Genomic DNA, 20,532 nt, shown 5'->3' with positions numbered 1-20,532 from the left:
ACTTTACATCACCGTCCCTAGGTACCCCAACCCAGTCTCATTCAGAATCCTGGCTGGGTGAATTAGCCCATTACTTTGTTAATAAAATAATGACCATCCAAGCTTTCCTTGCTGTTTATTCCCAACTAACTGATGTGGACCTACCAGCCGTCCACACCTCTTCAAAATTTGATTTAGTTCCCACTCTCTGGGAATTCCCCCCTTAGAGTCTTGATTCTTCTTTAGACCTTCTGTCTGGGCTGAAGTCGGGCTCACCCCTTGATCCATGTCCAGCCTCTTGTCTCAACAAAATAGCTCCAGTTCTAAATGGTCTCATCAACCCTATTCTCAACTCCTCGCTGTCTTCTGGTGTAGTCCCTCGGGCTTGGAAGTGTGCTCTCATTCTTCCACTTTTAAAAAAAACAGCCCTAGATCCTACTGTCCATGCCAACTATAGGCCAATCTCTCTCCTCCCTGCGCTGGCGAAAGTGGCAGAAAGACACGTGCACAGATCTATCTCTAATTTTATCGAGGAGAACCATCTGTTGCACAGTACTCAATCTGGCTTTCGTGCTAATTACAGCACGGAGACCGCGTTACTTGAAGTCACAGACGCCATCAGAGAGGTGCTGGATGCTGGAGGTAAGGCCATATTGGTCATGTTGGACCTGTCGGCGGCGTTCGACACCGTTCCCCATGACACCCTTCTTTTACGACTCTGGGAGTGTGGTCTTCGGGGGACGGTGTGGAACTGGCTAAAATCCTTCCTAGCCGACCGCCGACAAACGATCTGGGCGCCACCGCACTCCGCCGACATGGCACCTCTGGAGGTAGGGGTCCCTCAGGGGTCTATTCTTAGCCCCCTGCTTTTTAACATCTTTTTGGCCCCACTGGCAGAGGTGGCGGAGTCTTTTGGTGCTCAGATTGTGTCATACGCCGATGACACCCAACTCCTGTTTACATGTGGCAGGAATGAGGTGTTTAATGGGACTCTTATCAGAAGCTGTCTAGAAGCAGTTTTTGGGTGGTTTAGAGGGCGCGGACTGAAATGCAACTCCGATAAGTCGGAGCTGCTTTTCTTTGGCTGTGCCACTGAACCAAACTGGAAATGCTGGTGGCCGCAAGACCTGTTTCCGCCTGTTAAAGCGGCCATCAAAGCTAAAAATTTGGGATTCATTGTTGATAGTGATCTGGCTTTTGGGCCCCAAATATCTTGCCTTTCTGGGAAATGCTTCGGCATCCTTCGGATGCTCAGAAAATTTCTCCCCTTGATTTCATTCCATCATAGAAGGGTCATTGTTCAATCACTTATTGGGTCCAGATTGGACTATGTAAACGCTCTCTATTTGGGACTCCCAAAATACCTTTTGATGCGTCTTCAAGTAGTTCAAAACTCAGCTGCACGTGCCATCTACGGGCTCTCTAGACGTACTGGTGCCTCTGACTTGTTAAAAGAATTGCACTGGCTTCCTGTAGCTAAGAGAGTCCTTTTCAAAAGCTTGACGTTGACCTTTAAAGCCCTACATGACATTGGCCCCAGTTACATCAGAAAACGCCTTGCTTTTTATAAACCTAATAGAGCTCTATGGTCTGCCGCCTTGTCCAAAATGGTAGTCCCGACCATCAAACGCGCTAGACTGGGTGGCCGTTCCTTTCGCCACCTGGCTCCTCGCGCCTGGAACGAGCTTCCCCTTTCTCTGAGACAGATCCCTAACCTTATGTCCTTCAGGAAGGCCCTAAAAACCTGGCTATTCACCAACTAGGGCCCTTTGTCTTTCCGTATTTTCTGTTATGTTGCTGCTCTCTGTTGACCTCTTCGCCAAAGCGCCGGGACACTCCTCTGGAGTAGCCGTTGCACTATAGAAGAAAATTTTAACATAACATTTTAACATAACATAACTATACTCAAAACATAGTTGGATGGAACTCACAGGAGTAAGTTTTTGACTTTTTCTGTGACTCATATGCCAGCTATCTGGAGAATTGAAAGTTGGTGGAAAAAATGTGTGAAATGCAATCAGAACTCAGGCCTCCTCGTTCCACAGACAACAACATAGGCAACTTCTATAACTTCAGTGTAGATTGTAGTCACAGTGTGTAATGCGGTGATCCTGGGCAGATCCTGCACCTGTAGTAAAACTTCTGAAGCAGAATGCCAATCCAGCTCTGACTGAGGTTAAATCCTCCCAGACTGTGGTGGTGGGAGCAATCTCTGAAGAGGGAGTGGGCAGAAGCAAAGTTTATCCTCCTGGTCCAGAGATGACAGGTGCATCCATAGAGTGTACACTACACACAAAAGAGGAGTGGGCGGAATTTGCGTAGTCGTGCTACGCAAAACTCCGTGAAACGGTAAAAAATCTCCGCGAGCACGCAAAAGTTCCACGAACACGTGGAATTGCTTGCTCTGCTTGTTTGCGATGCTTTTTTACTGTTCGTGAGCGCTGTTTGCGTGCTCAGGGAGGAATATCTCAAGAACACGCATTTTGAAAGCGTGAACAAGCAAAAAATTCCGCGGATCACGGAATTTTGGGCAATTCCGTGTTCTACGCGGAAGGCGAAATTACCCAAATTCCATGAGCGGAACGGAATTTTTTCGCCCAGGCCTACCAAAGACACAAAACTCCGTCCTCCTTGCATGACTTAGGTCAGGGACATTCAGTGGCATCTCAGTTGGAATCTGGGATACTGGCCTTAAGCATAAAAAACTCAGTAGTTATCCAAGATAAATTTACCTCTTTATACAGTTTTTGGTATTGTTTTCTTCTTCTAAATCCCCGAGTTTCAGGATGTGTTTGTTCTCAAAAATCTGAAAATAAGCATATGCGCCCATGGACCTCGGGAGCTTGATCGTGCTGTTTGTAAAGGAAATTATTTTAACGCGGATTTCATCGGGGATCACTGTGGTGGTGTGCATCTCGGTTTGTGTTGTGCTTGCCAGCTTGCTGCTGGTATTGTTGCTCCTGAAGGAGAGTGTTAATTGACTCTGAACATCTGTTTTCCGTAGCGCAGACCTTCCTCAATGAAATTAGGGAACAGTTTTATGCAAGTCACGGATTGCAGCAAAGCGAATTATAACCGCTCTTTGAGTGATGTGCCTGTCCCAGAGCCGGAGAGGGATGGCCGCTCTGCAATGTCTCTGAGATTTGATAGGGCACCACCTTCTATGACAAAGTTAGGAACAAAAATTTAACAAACATACGGCCAGATTCATCAATGTAAAATCGGCTCGCAAAGGGCCAGATTCTGAGAATCCGGCCCTTTGCGAGCGCTATTTTTGCATTTGGGATTCATCATCCCAAATGCAAAAATCGCAATTACAGAAATCGCAAATTTGCGAAGAATTGCATTTAAGGAATCTCAATTAGAGATTCCTTAAATGCTATTCATGAACCTTTTTAAAAATGCAAAATCGCAATATGGGGCCGCTATTTACCGCAAAGTATAACTACGTGGTAAATAGCGAAAACGTAGAAAAATGCACACACATGGCACCCTTGAAATCGCTTCCTTATTTGCGATTCGCTAATTGCTAATCGCAAATAAGGAATGACTCCCCATTCATTCCTATGGGCCTTTAGGCCCATTGGAATGAATGGTAAAGCCATTCCTTATTTGCGATTAGCAATTAGCGAATCGCAAATAAGGAAGCAGTAGAAATCGCAAAAAATATTGCGATTTCTACATGCATCCCGTTTTGCAAGTCTTTAATAGAGATTCCTTAAAAATCGCTATTAAGGACTCGCAAAACGGGACATTGATGAAACTGGGGGTTAGGGCCTAGTTTATGAGAGTGTTGCATCACGTTTGCACCACACAACGTGGTACATGCGTGACGCAAACCTCTAATTCAGATTTTGGAAGTCACGTTGCGTGGCTCTGAATGGCTTAAAAAATCTGGAGTAACGCAATGCAGCACAAATCGATGTGTCGCATTACTCTGCCCTGGATAGGCATTCCATGGGTGTTGCGTGGTTGTTCCCTCATAACTCCCATGGATTTTGACGCATTTGTAGATTTGCAAGAATTTGTAAACCTGGGGATGTGCCAAAAACGTACACCTTCCCGGGGGAGGCGTATTGAGGAGAAATATCTCTATTTCTCCTTGTTTCTGCCTCTTTTTATCTGTGCTGCATTGTGCAGCACACATAGAAAGAGGAATATGCCTCCCTGGATTGGATTTGTGCAGAAAGGTGCTCTCTCTTGTCTTGCACAAAAACAATCCTGCATGCAACACAGGCACCCTTGCACCATGGTGCAAGGGTGACTGCATTGGCGCTAGGCTGCTGAAATGGTGCCAGCACAAGGCACAGGAAAGGAATGTGGCATATTGACTTAAATACAGTGCATTCCTGCCCTTTCCCTGTCAAACTGTTCAGTCCAGCAAGGTGATTTGTTGTGCTGCACTGCATGATTTTCTTATAAATGAGGACCGTAGGAATTTAATGAACCCCTTCCCCGCGGGGCTAATTCCCCCGCTGTGCGGGGGGGACGGGGGACGGGCGCGGTGGTGCGGTGCTCGTCACGCTGCACAGTGGAGCTGTGCTCATGACGAGCTGAGCTCGCAACGACTCCGCCCACTCAATGGAACGCCCCGCACAGAAGGGGGATTATCCCGGCGTGGGCGTTCCACAGCGGTTATGACGAGCACAGCTCGTCATGAGCACACCTCCACTGTGCCTCATGACGAGCTGAGCTCGTCATCAGCGTCCAACGGGTTAAGCGCCGAATTTAGTTAGAGTTTGCTGGAAATGGTACCCTGTTGCAAGCGCACCAGAGTATCTTCTCCACCAAGCCCTTTGTCCTCCAGCCTGAATTACAGCCGAGTGGATGTTCAGTATCTCGACGAAGAGCCTACTCTAGCTGTTGAGATTGTGCCCTGACAGCTTAGAAGATTAGGGGCCTACACAGTTTTGGTGATCGCACCACCACCCAATTGACAGTGAGCAGTCGAATGGCCATTTTTCACTGTCGGTCACCAATGGTGAAAACCTGGTAGTAAGGGACAAAGAAAACATTTAAATGAAACCCAAACCATGGGCCACAGTCCCATGGTGTGGCGGTCATTAGTATTTTTGATTTTTCAAAAGCAAGCTTCTGCTTTGGGAGTTTGTTGTTAAAAGTTTGACAAACGTCCGTCAATATAATGGTATCAGTCCATCAAACTTTTAACACACTGATGGGAACCACCTTGATCAGGGGTGGCTCTTCCGTTATGGCGGCAGAGCGTCCCTGTCGGAGCCAGCAGAGGCAAAGGACAAAAATAAAAGGATAATAAAACACTTTTATTATCATTTTATTTTTCATCCTGCAGGCCGGAACTTGCGGCCGAGGGAGGGGTGAGGCCACCTACACTGACGCTGCAGTTGCAGCACCAGGGAGGAGGGCACTGCCAAGTGCTCATGATGGTTTGGCCGGCTCTATGGGGATGGCCAAACTGTCATGCGCACTTGGTCTTTCTCCACCTAACTGCATTGTAGAGCTGGTGGAGAAACTAACACAGGCTCCCAGTCTATGTCTGAGCGCCGAACCAAGGCGCTCAGACCAATCCCAGCGCTGCTCACATGCTGGGAATAGTATTGAGCAGCACAGTGTGCACCAATTCCTAAACGTCCGGGCTGCAAAGATCGGGAGGAAGGCGGCAGCCGTTGGAGCAGGGAAGTGCATTTTTCTTTCTTTATTTAAAATTCTATGATTGTCCTATTTTGAGCCTCTTTTGGGCTAATGTGGAGAGGGCTATGGAGGGTATTTTTAAAGTTAAATTGAGCCTTAACGCAGCTAGAGTACTGTTTGGTTTAGATGCTGATCTCTTAAGGGGGTTAATGGTGTCAAATGTGGCCCTTTTTTTCAGTTTAATTTTGATTGCCCGCAGAGAGATTTGCAAATTATGGAAGGATGCTAGTCCGCCTCTGTACGAAAATTGGTTGCGTGCAGTGTTAGGTATGGCGCGTTTAGAATTGGGCATGGCACATAATGTAAATAGCAATGTTTGGGAACCTTTGCTTTCGTGGGGCAGAGAAATGAGGCTGGTCTAAGGCCTCAAAGGTTCTATGATTACACCATGCCTCAGGCAAAGAAGCAGGCCAGGTTGGCCCCAGGTGAATGCAAGAACATCAGCCCTGGGTGCCCAGGTCCGATTGGGTTTAAAATGTTCATTTGCAGACGCCAACTGTGAAATGAGGACCTAAAAAAATATATATATATTTTTTTCTTTTGATTGTGTTCCTCCTCACCCCGCCCCCACCACTTCACAATACGAGTACCCGCTCCTGAGGTGGCTCCTGCCAATGACTAGAGGTGTCTGTCAGGCTGGCGGACATGTCTAAATGTGGAGAAGGGGTACTCTGTCAAAGCAAACAAGTGTTTTACTCCACTGCTCTGGTGGAGTACAGCAGTGCTCCGCGCTCTAAGTCAGAGACATAGCCCTTCCATGTGTTCCCTCTCTTTCCTCATCCCGTTTGCTCCTTCCCTCCATCTTGCACCAACTTAGTGCTTCAAAGCTGTCTCTGAAAGATGTAAACACTATGGGCTCTATACAGGTAAAAGTGAAATACCAGATTCTTAATACCGAATTTTGCCGATTTGGTATTAAGAAATCGGTATTTCAGATGTAGGTAAGAATTCGGTAAAAAATACTGAATCCCTAATATTCGTTATTACCGAATCGCTAATCGGTAATATCTACCCATTCATTCCTAAGGGCTTGGATGCCCATAGGAATGAATCTGAAGACATTCGGTATTACCGATTCGGTATTACCGAATCGGTAATACCGGGAGCTATTTCAAAGGTGCCAGGGTGTCCAAAGGACACCCTGTTGCACCCCTGAAATGTGCATGTGTGCACATGTGGCACACATGCAGGTCCTAAGGGCATGGATGTGTGCCACATGGCACTTCACAAAAAGCAAGAAAGTGTTTTTTAAGGGAATTCGATAAGTCCCACTAACTTGAAGTTGGTGGTATTTACCGATTCCTTAAGGCCGAAAAGCACTCTTTTATGTGCTTTCTACATTGCATTTAAGGAATCGGTATTACCGATTCCTTAAATGCAAGGCCAATAAGGAATCGGTATTAAGGAATCGGTATTTACCGATTCCTTATTACTGATTCCTTCCCTACATCAGGAATGCCTAAATACCGGTCGGTTATGGTGACATTTACCGAATTTCACTGTTACTGACCGATATTTGGCCACCTACATCGGGCTCTATGTAACAAACCATAATAAAGCATGATGTATAGAATCATATTTTTGGCTGCTAACTCAGAGAACTTTTTTTTATCAAAGAGTCAGGTGCCAGAAGATGGCTTAGTAGAGTGCCTTGTAGCTGAAGTATCTATTCTCTCTCTGCAATCATCCTACCAAAACCACATAAGCAGGAGTAACAAAGGCACCTGCACCCCCTTGAGAGGGGCCCAACCGAAGGCGTAACGCAAAAGGATGATGGGGCCCCCCTGCAGAATGTGACAAGGGTACCCAAGTCTCCCATATCTTACAATTATTCATAGGTATAGGCTGAATGGGGGCCTCCTGAAGATCAGCACAGCCCCTGGAAGTGGCGGGGGGGCACTGCATAGCAGAGGCTGCAGAGGCCTGCTTGACGCCCCTGACCCAACCCTTCAGAAACCCCCCACTCAGCCCTACCCAAGGAATGTCTGTGAGATATGGGGGACGCCCCTCAACACATTTCACAGGGTCACCCCATCATTTTGCCTTTTGCCACTGCAAATATGTACAGTAGAGAAATTGACCCATGAAAATCATACAAACTGAAACGTTGGTTTCTTTTATCCTTAGCAACTATATTTAAACAGATATATATGTTTACTGGCAATTGTACCAAAAAACATGAATTCCAAAATTACCCCTTCCCCTCTGAACCAACATGGCAGCCTGAGCACTGGCAGAGCAGAGTGCTGTTGTTCAAAACCTCCTCTAGCTGTCCAGTTCCCAGGGAGAAGAAAACGTAAAAGACCCCAAACTAGTACCCGCTGGTTTTGCAGGGCCGTAGTATGACTGTAACCTGCAAGAGACTAAAGAAGCTGTGAGGTGGTGGCTGCCACCAAGGGAAGAAAGCAACAAAGCAAGAGGCCTGTGGGTCTTGCAAAGCTCATGCAGGAAGAGGAGAGAGTGGGCTTGTTCCTGATCCGAAGCGCCCTTGGTGGTACAGCAAGCACAGAATTGGGGCATTTCCCCAATTTGAGGACAAAAGCAGTGGGTGCTTATAGGGGTCTCAATGGAGGAGAGATGCAGAGGAGGAGAGTGCAGACATGGCCTGGGCAGGCCTGGGAGGAGGAGCTGATTCTCCCTGTTGGGTGACACTTTAGACCTTCCTGTGCTCTGGTTGAGACATCATCAAACTTGGCCCATCCAAATACAGCGATGACCGTCAAATACGGGGACCTCATACCTTCCCTCGTTTTGTTGCACAGAGACAGCCAATGGCCTTGCACTAGAGAGCTATTACTGTGTGCAAGTCCTCAGTGACCACAAGAGTCCTCTGTTGTGTGCCTCTTTGCAAACTGTGCATAGAGAACTCCAAATGCTTGTGCAGAATCAAGCGCCCACCCTGAGACTTGACGGTGCAAGTGCATGTTCCGATAAGATGCCAAACAACACCTTATGACTTGCTCGGACAAGAAAACTCAACTAGGCCGCAGTACTAGAATCCTGATTACGTTACTGTTGTGACTTGATTGTCCCCTCTCCTTGTCCTTATTCTCTTCTTCCCTACTGCTCAGCCAGGATGAGTGCTGGAGTGTGTGATGAGGTCACGGAATGCTTGGTTGCTTGGTTACGTGTGGAGTGCAGTTGGTGGATGCAGGCTGAGCAGCAGGGAGGCTGCTTCTGGTGGGTCTTACTTACCATCTTATCTTCCTTCTACTTACTTGGAACTGGATCTAATAAACTACATTCTTGGAACCAACTACTTGGCTACATTTGGACTGTATTTACCTACGACAGTTTTCTTCTGCATTTTTAGTGGAACCAGGATGTCAAGATATTGCATGCACTGAACATAACTTACTACAAACGGTATGTTCTATTTTATTATTATGTTATGTTTCTTTAATGACCTTGGATTGTACTTTATTTATGTTTAAATGCTTTCAGTAATCTGTTGCTATGGTGTGTACGTTCTATATTCCATGCTTAAGAGATGCTCTGGAGGATCTGTTTGTACTGTGCTGAAACCCACTAAAACGTTCTCATATATTCTGTGCTCCTTGGAACCTCTTTACAACATTGTACTATGCTAATAGACCTTTCAAAGTAAGTGAAAGTCTTACATTTTTTTAATTTGATGTCACTGCTTGAACTTTCTGTCTATTGTGTGCCATTCATATAATACTTGTTTCTTAGTTTCTACCTACACCACCCTACCAGAGTCTTTTTTGTCAGCTTGCCCTCACTGCCCCTTGAGAGTCAAAGCCTAAAGATGAGGTTCTTGGCATTCAGTGTGTTCAAAGTAGTGTCTAGTTTATGAGATTTTAAGAGCAGTAAAACACTTTTCAGTATCTTTCACAAGTTGCACTTATGAGATTCAAGCAAATTAAACCAATCATAGGCTTCCTCTACTCATGAAGAACACGTTGCTTACCTTCGGTGTCTCACATTCTGGTGAATGGTGTATCTAACTGCAGATTCCACACCTTTAGAATATTCCACAGGCACCAGGTTAGATCTGGAAATTTTCATGGAAGGACTTCTGCATGCTGCTAGGTGGTGCCATGTGGCTTTGTGTTGGCTGAGGAGCTGAATAGAAATACCAACCCTGCTTACCAACATAAGTTTCTTGCTTAAATCTTTTCGTGCCCTCAGCCACAGAGCACAAAACAAATGTCAGTCAGAGTGCACAGATTTCTAATTTGGGACCTTTTTGGATGGTAATAAAAGGCCACTCCACAGAACAGAGAGGTGGGAGGGCTGTGAGGAATCTACAGTTAGAAATACTATGCACCAGAAAGAGCCTTACCGAAGATACAAAAGCAGTTTCTCCAAAGGGTGTAGGGTCTGTGAGGTGAACTCAGTCCAAAATGTCCTGATGGACTGAACAAGTGAAATATCTTTCCCGGCATACCTGGCTGTCAAAGCAAAAGTGGTTTGTGACCACGTCACAGCCAGGCACACGTCAAGGACAGGTACTTCACACGCAAACAGTTGTAGCAGCCTTAACTCTGATGGAATGGGTTCTTTTGGCCAAAGTGCAGCAGATCTTAATGCAGCGTACTATACACTTCGACAGAGGCCTTTTCTACATGTCTACTACAAACAGATACGGTGGCAGGGTATATCCTGCTGCATCTACTACCAATGTTTGTAGGGTCCTAATACAAATGCATACAGTTTGCAAAATAGTCAATGCCTACCTCCCGAAATCAACCACCCACAATTGGGTTCAAATACAATACATAAGCACAAAAGGTGGGAGAGGCATTGAATTCCAGGCAAAGTATCATAGGGTTCAAGTCCCACACAAGAAGAAGACTGTGATGACAGAAAAAGTAGTCCTATTTTAGGTTATTTTTATTCAATATGTTAAAACACAGCAGCCAACGCGTTTCACCCACACGTGCTTCTTCAGGGCAAAAGTAATTGGACCACACAGTTCATAGTAAGAGTGGGGATATTCCTCCGGGGAAGAACCTAAAATAAAACTACTTTTTCTGTCATCACAGTCTTCTTCTTGTTTGGGACTTGAACCCTATAATACTTTGCCTAGGATTCAATGCCTCTCCCACCTTTTGTGCTTATGTATTGTATTTGAAACCAATTGTGGGTGGTTGGTTTCAGGAGGAAGGCATTGACTATTATGCAAACTGTATGCATTTGTATTAGGACCCTACAAACATTGGTAGTACCCTAAACGGCGGGACTCTGAACTACAAGACAAACCTGACAGAGTTCGACTGTACACAAAAAATGTCTCTCAGGTTATTGTCTTCCTCGCCCCTGTGAAGTATGCAGCGTTACTAGTTCACGTTTCTCTCAACTCAGAGCACAACGAGAAAGATTTTCTGTTGGCACTTGCGAGAGCCTTTCTAGCAAAACAACAAGCACTATGGTGTGAGTGTGTGTGCAATATAATGGAGAGCACGGGGCGACACAGGGTTAAATAAAAAAAACGGATGTAAAAGCGAGCGACATACTCTTCCGTGCTCTTATAACCACGCTGATCCCACATGGTCAGAATATTGTATTGGCATGTATACCACCAGAAGTGGAGTGTAGATAAGAATAAATGAGGGATGATTGTGTATGTAATAGGGCGGATCTAGCGAAACAGTCTGTAAGGCCAAACAGAGGGGGTTCCAAAACAGAAGGTGATGCAATCTCCCGCCATACTTTCACCCCAGACCACGCTTTGGAATGGATACGTTTTCTTTGTTCCAGCCACGGTGAGATGCATAAGAGACGGGGACATATTTCCAGTGAAGCAGGATTTCCTACAGTACAACACAAACATGGCAAGAAGTATTTATTCAAGCACCAAACTCCCAAAAAGAGCAATACATTTGTCACACGTTTTCAGACTTTGTGGAAAATTGAAAAGGTGCACATTACTTATTTTAGGGAAAAGGTGAGAAGGGAACAGAGCCTTACCTGCTCATGGGCCGGGGTCCCGCGCTCTTCAAGCAGCCAGGAACAGACGCGACGTCACTGCCAACCCCTCCGACGCTGCTCCAGCAGCGTCAGGATGGGCTGAGGGCAGGGCTACCCCCTGCCCATTAGGAGACCGGGGGCTGCAGCATGAGGCAACCCTCAGTCTGTTAAGGGCAAGGCTAGTGCGCATGTTTGGGCTGATGGTGGAAATTGCAAGCCCAAAAATGAACATGCGCACTTGCTGTGACAGTTGTCTAGTGCGTGCAGTGCTGCTGTCACTCACTCCCTGAGTGCTTCCGTAGCCCCGCCCCCACCCCCTCCTACCTCCTTCAGTGTCATAGTGCGTCCCTTGGCCTCGTCTACTTCTCCGACGCTAATTCCAATCAGGAGTCCGTGGCATTGGTGGGGCAACGCCCCAGCGCCCCCAATGGACGCACCGCCACTGCCCCCAACCCAGCAGGGATGCATCTGTCAACACCATCAGCTCTAGGTTGAGGTCGAACACCCACCACTGCAGCTCATATGCGGTCTCCTCTGAAACCTGAATAACATCAGACAGTTTTCCTTGTGCTGTGACCTCTGAGACTTCCGATCCCACTGCAGAGCCTGCATATGCTACCTGGCAAGGTGGACAAGCAGGATGCATGAGGCTAACAAGCCAAGAAGCCTCAGACCTGCCCTCGTTCAAATCCAGTACCGGAATCAAAGCACAGATGTCCTAATCTCATTGTGATGCAGGGAATGTTCTGAATGCACCATATTCAAATTTGCTCTGTAAAGGTAAGCCTCTGCAAAGGAGTCAGTTGTGTCGTCGGCACATTGATCATAACCTCAAGAGGTTGGCAGTTATCGTGGGGAGGTCCATGATTGACAAGCCCCTCTTCAACAGCCGGTGTTCGAGGTAGGGGAAAATTGAGGTCCCCAACCTGCGAAAGAAGGTAGGAACCACCACCATCTCTTTTGTGAACACCCGAGAGGCGCTGGTAAGTCATAAGGAGAGTGTGGTAAATTGAAAATGCTCTTTGCCAACTTTAAACCACTGATAGTATCTGTGTATCTGTGGCACTGCAGTGTGGGCACATGAAAGTACGTGTTCTGCAAGTTCAAGGCTCCCATCCAGTTGCCCAATCCAGGGCAGACAGAACCTGGGCCAGTGTGAGCATGTTGAATTTACAGGAAGGCTTTCGGAAGGTGAAGATCCCAAACAGGACTTAGACATCACAGGATCAGCCTCAAGAGTGGGGGCTGGTTCATGCCCATGACTTGGAGTCGGAGAGGGACTTTCACAAGCAGTGCCAGCACTAGCACTGGTGGTGTGACAATCTTTGTCAACACCCCCAATGACCTTCTTCTCCATTGATTCCCTTGCTGGATTCCCTCGCTATATCTCCATAGCCCTTCTCACTACAAAAGTAGTCACATGTCATCTATACTTATAAGCTTATATTTTAAGATTTTTGTTCTGGAGAAGCACAAACGCAAGATTTAAAAGTAACACAGTGGTTGGGGTTAGCTTTACTAAATGAGAATGTATTTCTACCCAAATTAACCCTGTAGAAATCGGGTTATTGGTTAAGAGAGGTGGAAGCCCAACTCGGGCAACAAATACAATCCTTGTCAGGATGAATAACAAAAAGTTACTGAATTATACTGTGCTCAACCCTCTGGTAGTTTGGCACAAAAACCGTCAAGCTCAACGTTGAGGTACTGTGTAAAGTATTTATTCAGCACAAAAATAGCAATAAGGTGAAAACACAACACAAGAAATATCCAATTTAGACAAGTAGTGTAAATGTTAATAAAGAAAGGATACCAGAATGATAAAAATCCAATCAGTAGACCTGAGATACTCAATTTTGAAGTTTTAAGTAAATCTAGCTCATAAAAGCACAAAGCTGCACTCGCGGTTATCTGGTCGTGTCCACAGCACATGTATAGAAAAACATAGTGGAAGGCCCAGAAACAATGGATGATTATGATGATGATAACTCGTTTTACGAAAAAGAAGCACTTCCTCCATGTCAAAGTGTTCTAAAATATAAATGTTATTATTACCCAATTTATGGTACTCAAATTACCATTTTAGGAAGGATGGAAGCTTGAATTGGTCCAGCCAGGATTACAGGATTAGAACTCATAACTTCAGATCACCACATTTGTCAGCAGTGGTTGTACAGCTCATTGAGCTGTCTTTCCCAAGAATACTCTAAAGAAGAGACAGAATCTTTCCAAACAGAGAATGAAACACAACAGGGAGAGGTTTCAGATGTTGGGGACGCAGGAGGTAAAAGGAATGCTGTGATTTCATTTTGCCTCTTCAAACAGGCTGCTAAACATGGATTTTCTAGATATGAGTTGGTGAAGAGGAGGGGTTGGCAATGGTTTACTTCCAAGCTCAAGACATCATAAAGTTCCTTTCACAGAAAAGAAAAGGAATGGTACCTACAACAAGAAGCATGATAGTGTCAATCCTGGTTGATGATGGGATAAATTGGAAGAGCCGTAGAAGGGGTAACTTCACAAAGATCTAGCGGTGTAAATGACTAAGGGACAATTTTTGATCATAAATACGTGCATTAAAAAACACGTCGCTTCCAAATATTGACAAAGAGAAGATAAGAATAAGAGACAGAGAGGATTTATGTTTGTGTTACATCTACACTTTAGCTTCAGTAGAAATAACTGTTGGGGAGTCTCTGTACTGTCATGCGGTTCCCAAGCAGTAAAAAGCATTAGGTATTTCAGAGGGGTCCGGCTGAGACAAGTGTAATACTAGAGGCTGGACTCCCCGCCGGTGAAACCATGAAGCCCGGGCTTCATTAAGTGCATATTATTATTACAATGCAAGGACCAGGTTGTATGGAATTATTGTACACCTGTGCGTGCATGCGCGATTGTTGCACTTAACTGTTTTCTTTATGAGTTGTATTTAGGAATACAATCTAAGGAGTGGAACAAATTTTGGATTATAACTACACTAGGTCCTGAAGAATAGCTGAGAGGGATAGGCTAGAAACATGTCGACCAGTAGTGTGTGGGATCATTATTCCCAGTGACCCTATTCTTTACCTGCTTTTTAACCTTACCGACTAGGGGTCGGAATAAAGTACTTTACCCACTAGCCAGGACATTTTAAATACACTTTTTACTTCACTCTTTCCCTGCAGGAACATCTGCCTCTCATAGTCTGTTAATCAGTGATCCCGCGTAATCCATTTGGTCGCAGCACGCCTCGGTCCATAGCGGAACGGGAAGGACCCTATGATGAAGCATGCCACCAAGGGGCAACCCTGGTGGGTGAGGGTTTTACAAAAAACCTAAGGTTTTTCCCAGGTGAAGGGACAAGACTTCCCTGTCTTTAATAAGGTTGGGTCCTTTATTTCTATAAATGAGTCTCTGTACTGGCCAGCACAGGCCCTCCTTTGTAGACTATTATAAATTGGAAACTACAATCAGAGGGTTCCCAATCGACCATACGTCTTTGAACCACTTCTTAAAATAGGCATTGGAAACTTTTTCTAACATCATCAAATATTTATTTAGCAACTTGAAAACTTTAATTTGCCATTATCGCGGCAATGAAAATTATAGCACCCTATTTTATCAGTGGCATTTCCCAAAATGCAAACATTTCAGAATGAAAACTACTCATTGGAGCTCCCCCTCCAGCCCTCAATCCACCCGCCCCCCCACCCTCTGTTTGTGGCGGCCGCCACTGATATTATGGCCTTCCAGAACATTCGAGTGTTCATTAACCGCTACCGCGCTAGCGGGTTTTCCCGCTGTGCGCTGAAATTTGAAAATCGCGCGGTTTGTGACAAAGCCAGCTCATCATCCGCATAGCGCAGGTAACGCCCATGACGAGCTGGCTTTGTCATCCGCATCGAAGGGGTTAAAATACACTTTTGGCGCCACATCCCAGTCATCATCATTATTCTGCATTATCAGCAGGTAAGATGGGAATTTATCCTTTCTTCTAGTAATGCATGAGAGGAAGGTAATACAAACTCAGGCACGCTGTCAATCAGTAAAAGAGCCACTAAAATGATCAGAACATTTTCCAGTGTTTTCTGACCCCATTCTTTAAAATTATCTTTTAAACATGATCAAAGTTCCCAACTTTCTAACTTAAACCCATCATCAACTCTATGCAAGTCCTTAACATTTTCACATGTTTTATCGATCTGTTCGTTAATCTGTAGCACAAATGCCTCCCTTCACAGCCAGGATTATATCAAAAGCCATTTTGTTTAGCAAAATGACAGTTCAGTGGGCCATCTTTTGAAAGAGAATTAAGTTGAGGAGATTTACAGTGGAAGTTGCTACCTACTCCAACAACTTGGCAACTTGGCATATTTCACATCTAGACAGTCCCATTCCATAGCTTGGTATTAAGAGAGCAAATAATTGATGATTCTCTGAAATGTCTATGATCTATGGTAGCATCCAACAATGTAATAAAGCACTCCATACACTTATGGTCATTTGGTAAAACTATGAAGTTGTCAGATACTTCGACTTGGCAAACATATCGAATGTACTGGTGTTTCTCCACATCATGAGAACCCAATCTATAAAACATTATGATTAACATGCAGGAGATGTATTTAAGTTCAGAAGTAGCATGAGAACAAGATGTACAAATGTATATGAGCCAAGTCCATTGGATCTTATATAATTACAGATTCTTATGGATTTGCACAGTATCATTTTTGATTCTTTAACTTTCAACCCTAAGGTAATATTGTTTGCTGAGGCTCCCCCAATTTGGGGGAGCCGTACATATGGCAGCTAGCCGCAGCCCAACCCAAGGGTGCAGCACGAGTTGACGCAGCCCTTGGTAATGGCATGGCGGGATTGGCTGGCGGGGATGCGACTTTGGAAGCACTCGATTGCTTCCAGAATTGCTGCAGCCGTAAATGGCCCGCCCATAAAAGGCAATGCGAGGCGGCAAGCGAGTCTCTTTTACCACTCCCTACCTCACAAGATGGTCAGCCGACCCAAGACGATGTCCCACCACCCACCTCACCAGCATTGTATTTCCCCGTCCACCATTCCCGGGGCAATTGGCATGATGTGGGGGAAGACTGGGATGTGCTTGATGGTTTTATGACAATACTATGTGAATGTTTCAATAGGATCTTACCCGAAGTCATTGTAATGATTTGTGCTATCTCTAACCTCCCCTTTTCTCTTGCAGGAATGGCTGATATGTGGTATTTATGGTTTAGGTACCGTGTGAGATCATGATTGTGGGAGGATGGTTAGAAGGTGGTTTTTCCCAGGGGCATTGAGACTGCCTGGCCATATACCCAGTTGCCACTTCTGACATATGTCATCCCAAAGGGATATAAGGATAACAAGTGTTTTCTTACATTGTACACTCTTGTTGTCCTGATGAAGACCATGTTTTTAAATAATTAATTGTGGTTCGAAATGTCAACATGATTAATTTGTTGGCTGAACAATCATTGTAGGATCTGTGGCCCCAAACTAACATTGTAGTCATGTCTTAAATGGAAATGTACAAACAGGCAGCAACACATCTGTGTTTTACTGTTAGCTGTGCACCCTTACACAGTTGTAACTAATCAAATGTTTACTGACCTGGGCACGGAGAAAACAGAAGCTATTCTTATCAGTATTTTGGATTTATCCAGGTTGTGTCTTCGGGAGTTAATTCCTTCTTAGTGCCCTTGTACATACTCTACTCAGGAGTCTTACCTAAACGATAACCAAAATATCTTATTACTGTGGGCTTAAATACTTAAGGCAATTTTACACCAATGTCTTGTTACATTGCATGAAAATCTTACCTAAAAGTACAAAATAGACAATTGTAGCTTCTAGTCGTTTTTTAAAAACTCTCTCTTTTCTCTCTTTCTCTAAATTATCTAAGCTTGAAAACCTCCAATGTCTTTTCAGGCCACCTTTTGTTTCACACAGCAAAACTTGGCTTCTGATCTGCAGATGATTTCTTTGTCTATAGTTGTAAACATTTAACAAAGATAAACTTTTCTTGTTCATAAACAACTCAGGGGCATATTAGTGATAGAGCGCGCGAGGTCACCCAGCCAATAATTTCGCCGTTTCCGGCTTCGGGCCCATATACTTTCAATTCACAATATTCATTGACAGGGCGACTTCACGGGCTGCTACCAATTTGTGTGAATTCCCTACTGTTATTACTCAGTGTACCCGACTTACCATCCACCGACACGGGTACCTATGACCACAACGGATCAGGGAGCTAGCTGTAAAGGAAAGGCAGCAAAATACCAACCCAAAATGACATTCAATACTGTTTGTAAATGACCACGGACAACTGGAAGTTTTAAATTCTTTATCTAAAGTTCGTTCTCGGTAAGCATTAGATTTACAAGAATAAGACAATCAATAATCAAGATAACGACAAGTACATAACTATAGAGAAATAAAGTCAGGGTAACCATGGAAATGCTAATGTGAAATGAAACAGGAAGCTATGCATTCAGGGTAATAGTTCTTTAGACAGTTTAAGTAAGGCCGTTCTTGACCATATCAGGAAATGACAAACTGCAATGCAAAATATGATTTCTAACAGGCAGGGTAACATGGGAACACGTTATGAAAATATGCAAATGACTTTGCGATTAAATCGTTGCGGCAAAACATGGAAAAATCAACATGTGCAAAGGTGTGTCTTTATTGAAGCAAAAGACAGAAAATTAGAAAGGTGCAAGTTCAAAGAATTTAGAGCAATATTTACCTAGACTGGTGTGGAAACCAAACCCTGGCCACGGGTCAGTTAAGGACAGGAAACCCTCAAGGAAGGATACCCCTCAATGGACAGCAGGTGCAGAATGGACACCCAGGAAAGGACAGGATACCCTCAGATTAGGAATCAGGACAGGACCTCAGGACAGGACAGCAAACCCTCAGGACAGGACAGCAAACCCTCAGGACAGGACCGCACCCGCAGTTTGGAAGCAACGCCTGCGCTCCACCCTCTCTGCAGCTATCGATCAAGACCCCGATTGGGTCAGCGAACTCCCAGCAAAGTGCTTCACCAGCACTTTAAGGTTCAGTAGAACCTTAGTCTTTGGTCAATTTCGGACAGAGTGCTTCGCAGCGCTCTGTATCTTCAGTCACCTATTGAGTACGATGGGTCAGTGACAGGTCAGCTAAACCAGACAAGTCGGACAATTTCCCTAGGTGAACCCAGGGTAGATATACAGTTTGGGGACGGTGTACCACCCCCCAATGTTGCAAAGTGTCAGAATCCCTCAATTTGGATTGGTCCTAAGATAGGATTTGGGTAACACACCAATCAGAATACACTATTTGGAGGCCTTATTTACATCTCAGGGCACCGCCTAGCAAGATTGGGGTTCCCATGAGAAACTGCGCAGAATACAGGCAAAGAATACATTTTTGCAACATAATAGAACAATATCGAGATGCTGCGGGGCTAAGGTGCTGCTTCCCAGGGTGGCTTCTGGCATCAACCTTCCTTGGCAGCAATTCAATGCCGAGATGACTTTCGGCGAGTCTGCGCACAAGTACCCTCCAAGATGGCTTTCGGCTCAGTCAGACCCCCATTCCCCGCGGTACATGAAAAGTAAGCGAGAACAAATTAATACATAGAAATAACGTTATGAAAACACATCACAGGGCTTGTACTTTCAACTTATCACTAAGAAATATACTTATGCAGTGTAAATGTTAGCTACATATAAACAAGCACAAGAGCAGTGGCACGAGCAGTACCACGTTATTGGCAAAGCTATGTATTACGCATGCGCAACTATTTCCCTCCAAACCTGCAAACACGTCAGGACACGTGAGTGTGACTGACGCATGCGCAGGAGCTATTTCAAAGCAGCGGCCATTTTTAAGACTCAAATTAGTTGTATTAGGAATACACATAGGCAAGCTTCATTGGTTTCGTTTCAAACATGAAATAAACGTTAGTAAGACGAACAATTTATTACGTTATTACACATGAACGAGGTTCATGACAAAAGCAAGTCGCAAATGCGAAGCTTTGCTTCATCATTAGCAAGGGCATTATCGCCACTTTAGCGGGACTTTTTCCCGCTAAAGCGGCGATATTATTATCGCCCTATTAGCAAGCTGTTGCTAACAGCAGTTAGCGACAGCTTTTAGGCTACAGGTTTGGGGGCTGCTTTGCATGTCAGCGATATTTATCAGTAATGACATGCAAAGTGGGCTTACCCAAACTGTTAGCGACTAAAAACAGTCGCTAACACAGCTATCGCCTATTAGCAAGGCAGGCGAAGCGATAAAAAAAATCGCTATAATCTAACGCCTGCTAAAAAATTGATTTACCTGTATAGTCAATGGGGGTGGATTATCAGATTAAGCCCCCATTGGCATTAATGCGAGAATATCGCTGGATTTCCAGCAAATTCTAGCATTTCCCCACTATCGCTGGATATTTTAGCACAATGGAGAAAAACATTGCTAATAGCAGGTTTTTCTGCTAAAATAGCCAGCCATAGGCAGCGCTAAAAAAAAATGCACTAAGCACATTTAGCGATAAATATCGCTACTCCTTGCTAATATTCCCCTCAATTCTTTAGTGGAACAGGTTAACTGAAATAGAATTGCATAAAACAAAACATTCCTCCCATTACTTTAGCTGCAACTCAGTCGTTCCTAGAATAAAACACTAACCTTTGGTATATTGCGTTTTGAGTTCTTTCCTTACTTTCTGGTTTTATCTGAGGTCTTAAACTACACTCCAGCGATGGCATCCTGTTGAGGGGGTTCTGGTTCAAGATGAGTGTCTGCAAACTCTTGGCGTTGTGGAAAGAGACTAATCTTCCCCTCACTGGAACTGAGTCACAGGTCAGCTTCTTTCTCAACTTCCTTGTGGGCTCAATAAAACAGGTACCTTTGCAACTCTATAAAATTGGGACTCAAAATATGGTCTTGCAAACACAA

The sequence above is a fragment of the Lissotriton helveticus genome, chromosome 10 (assembly GCF_964261635.1).
Source record: "Lissotriton helveticus chromosome 10, aLisHel1.1, whole genome shotgun sequence".
NCBI lineage: Eukaryota > Metazoa > Chordata > Amphibia > Caudata > Salamandridae > Lissotriton > Lissotriton helveticus.
The sequence above is the reverse complement of the archived record's forward strand: the minus strand, read 5'-3'. Positions refer to the sequence as shown.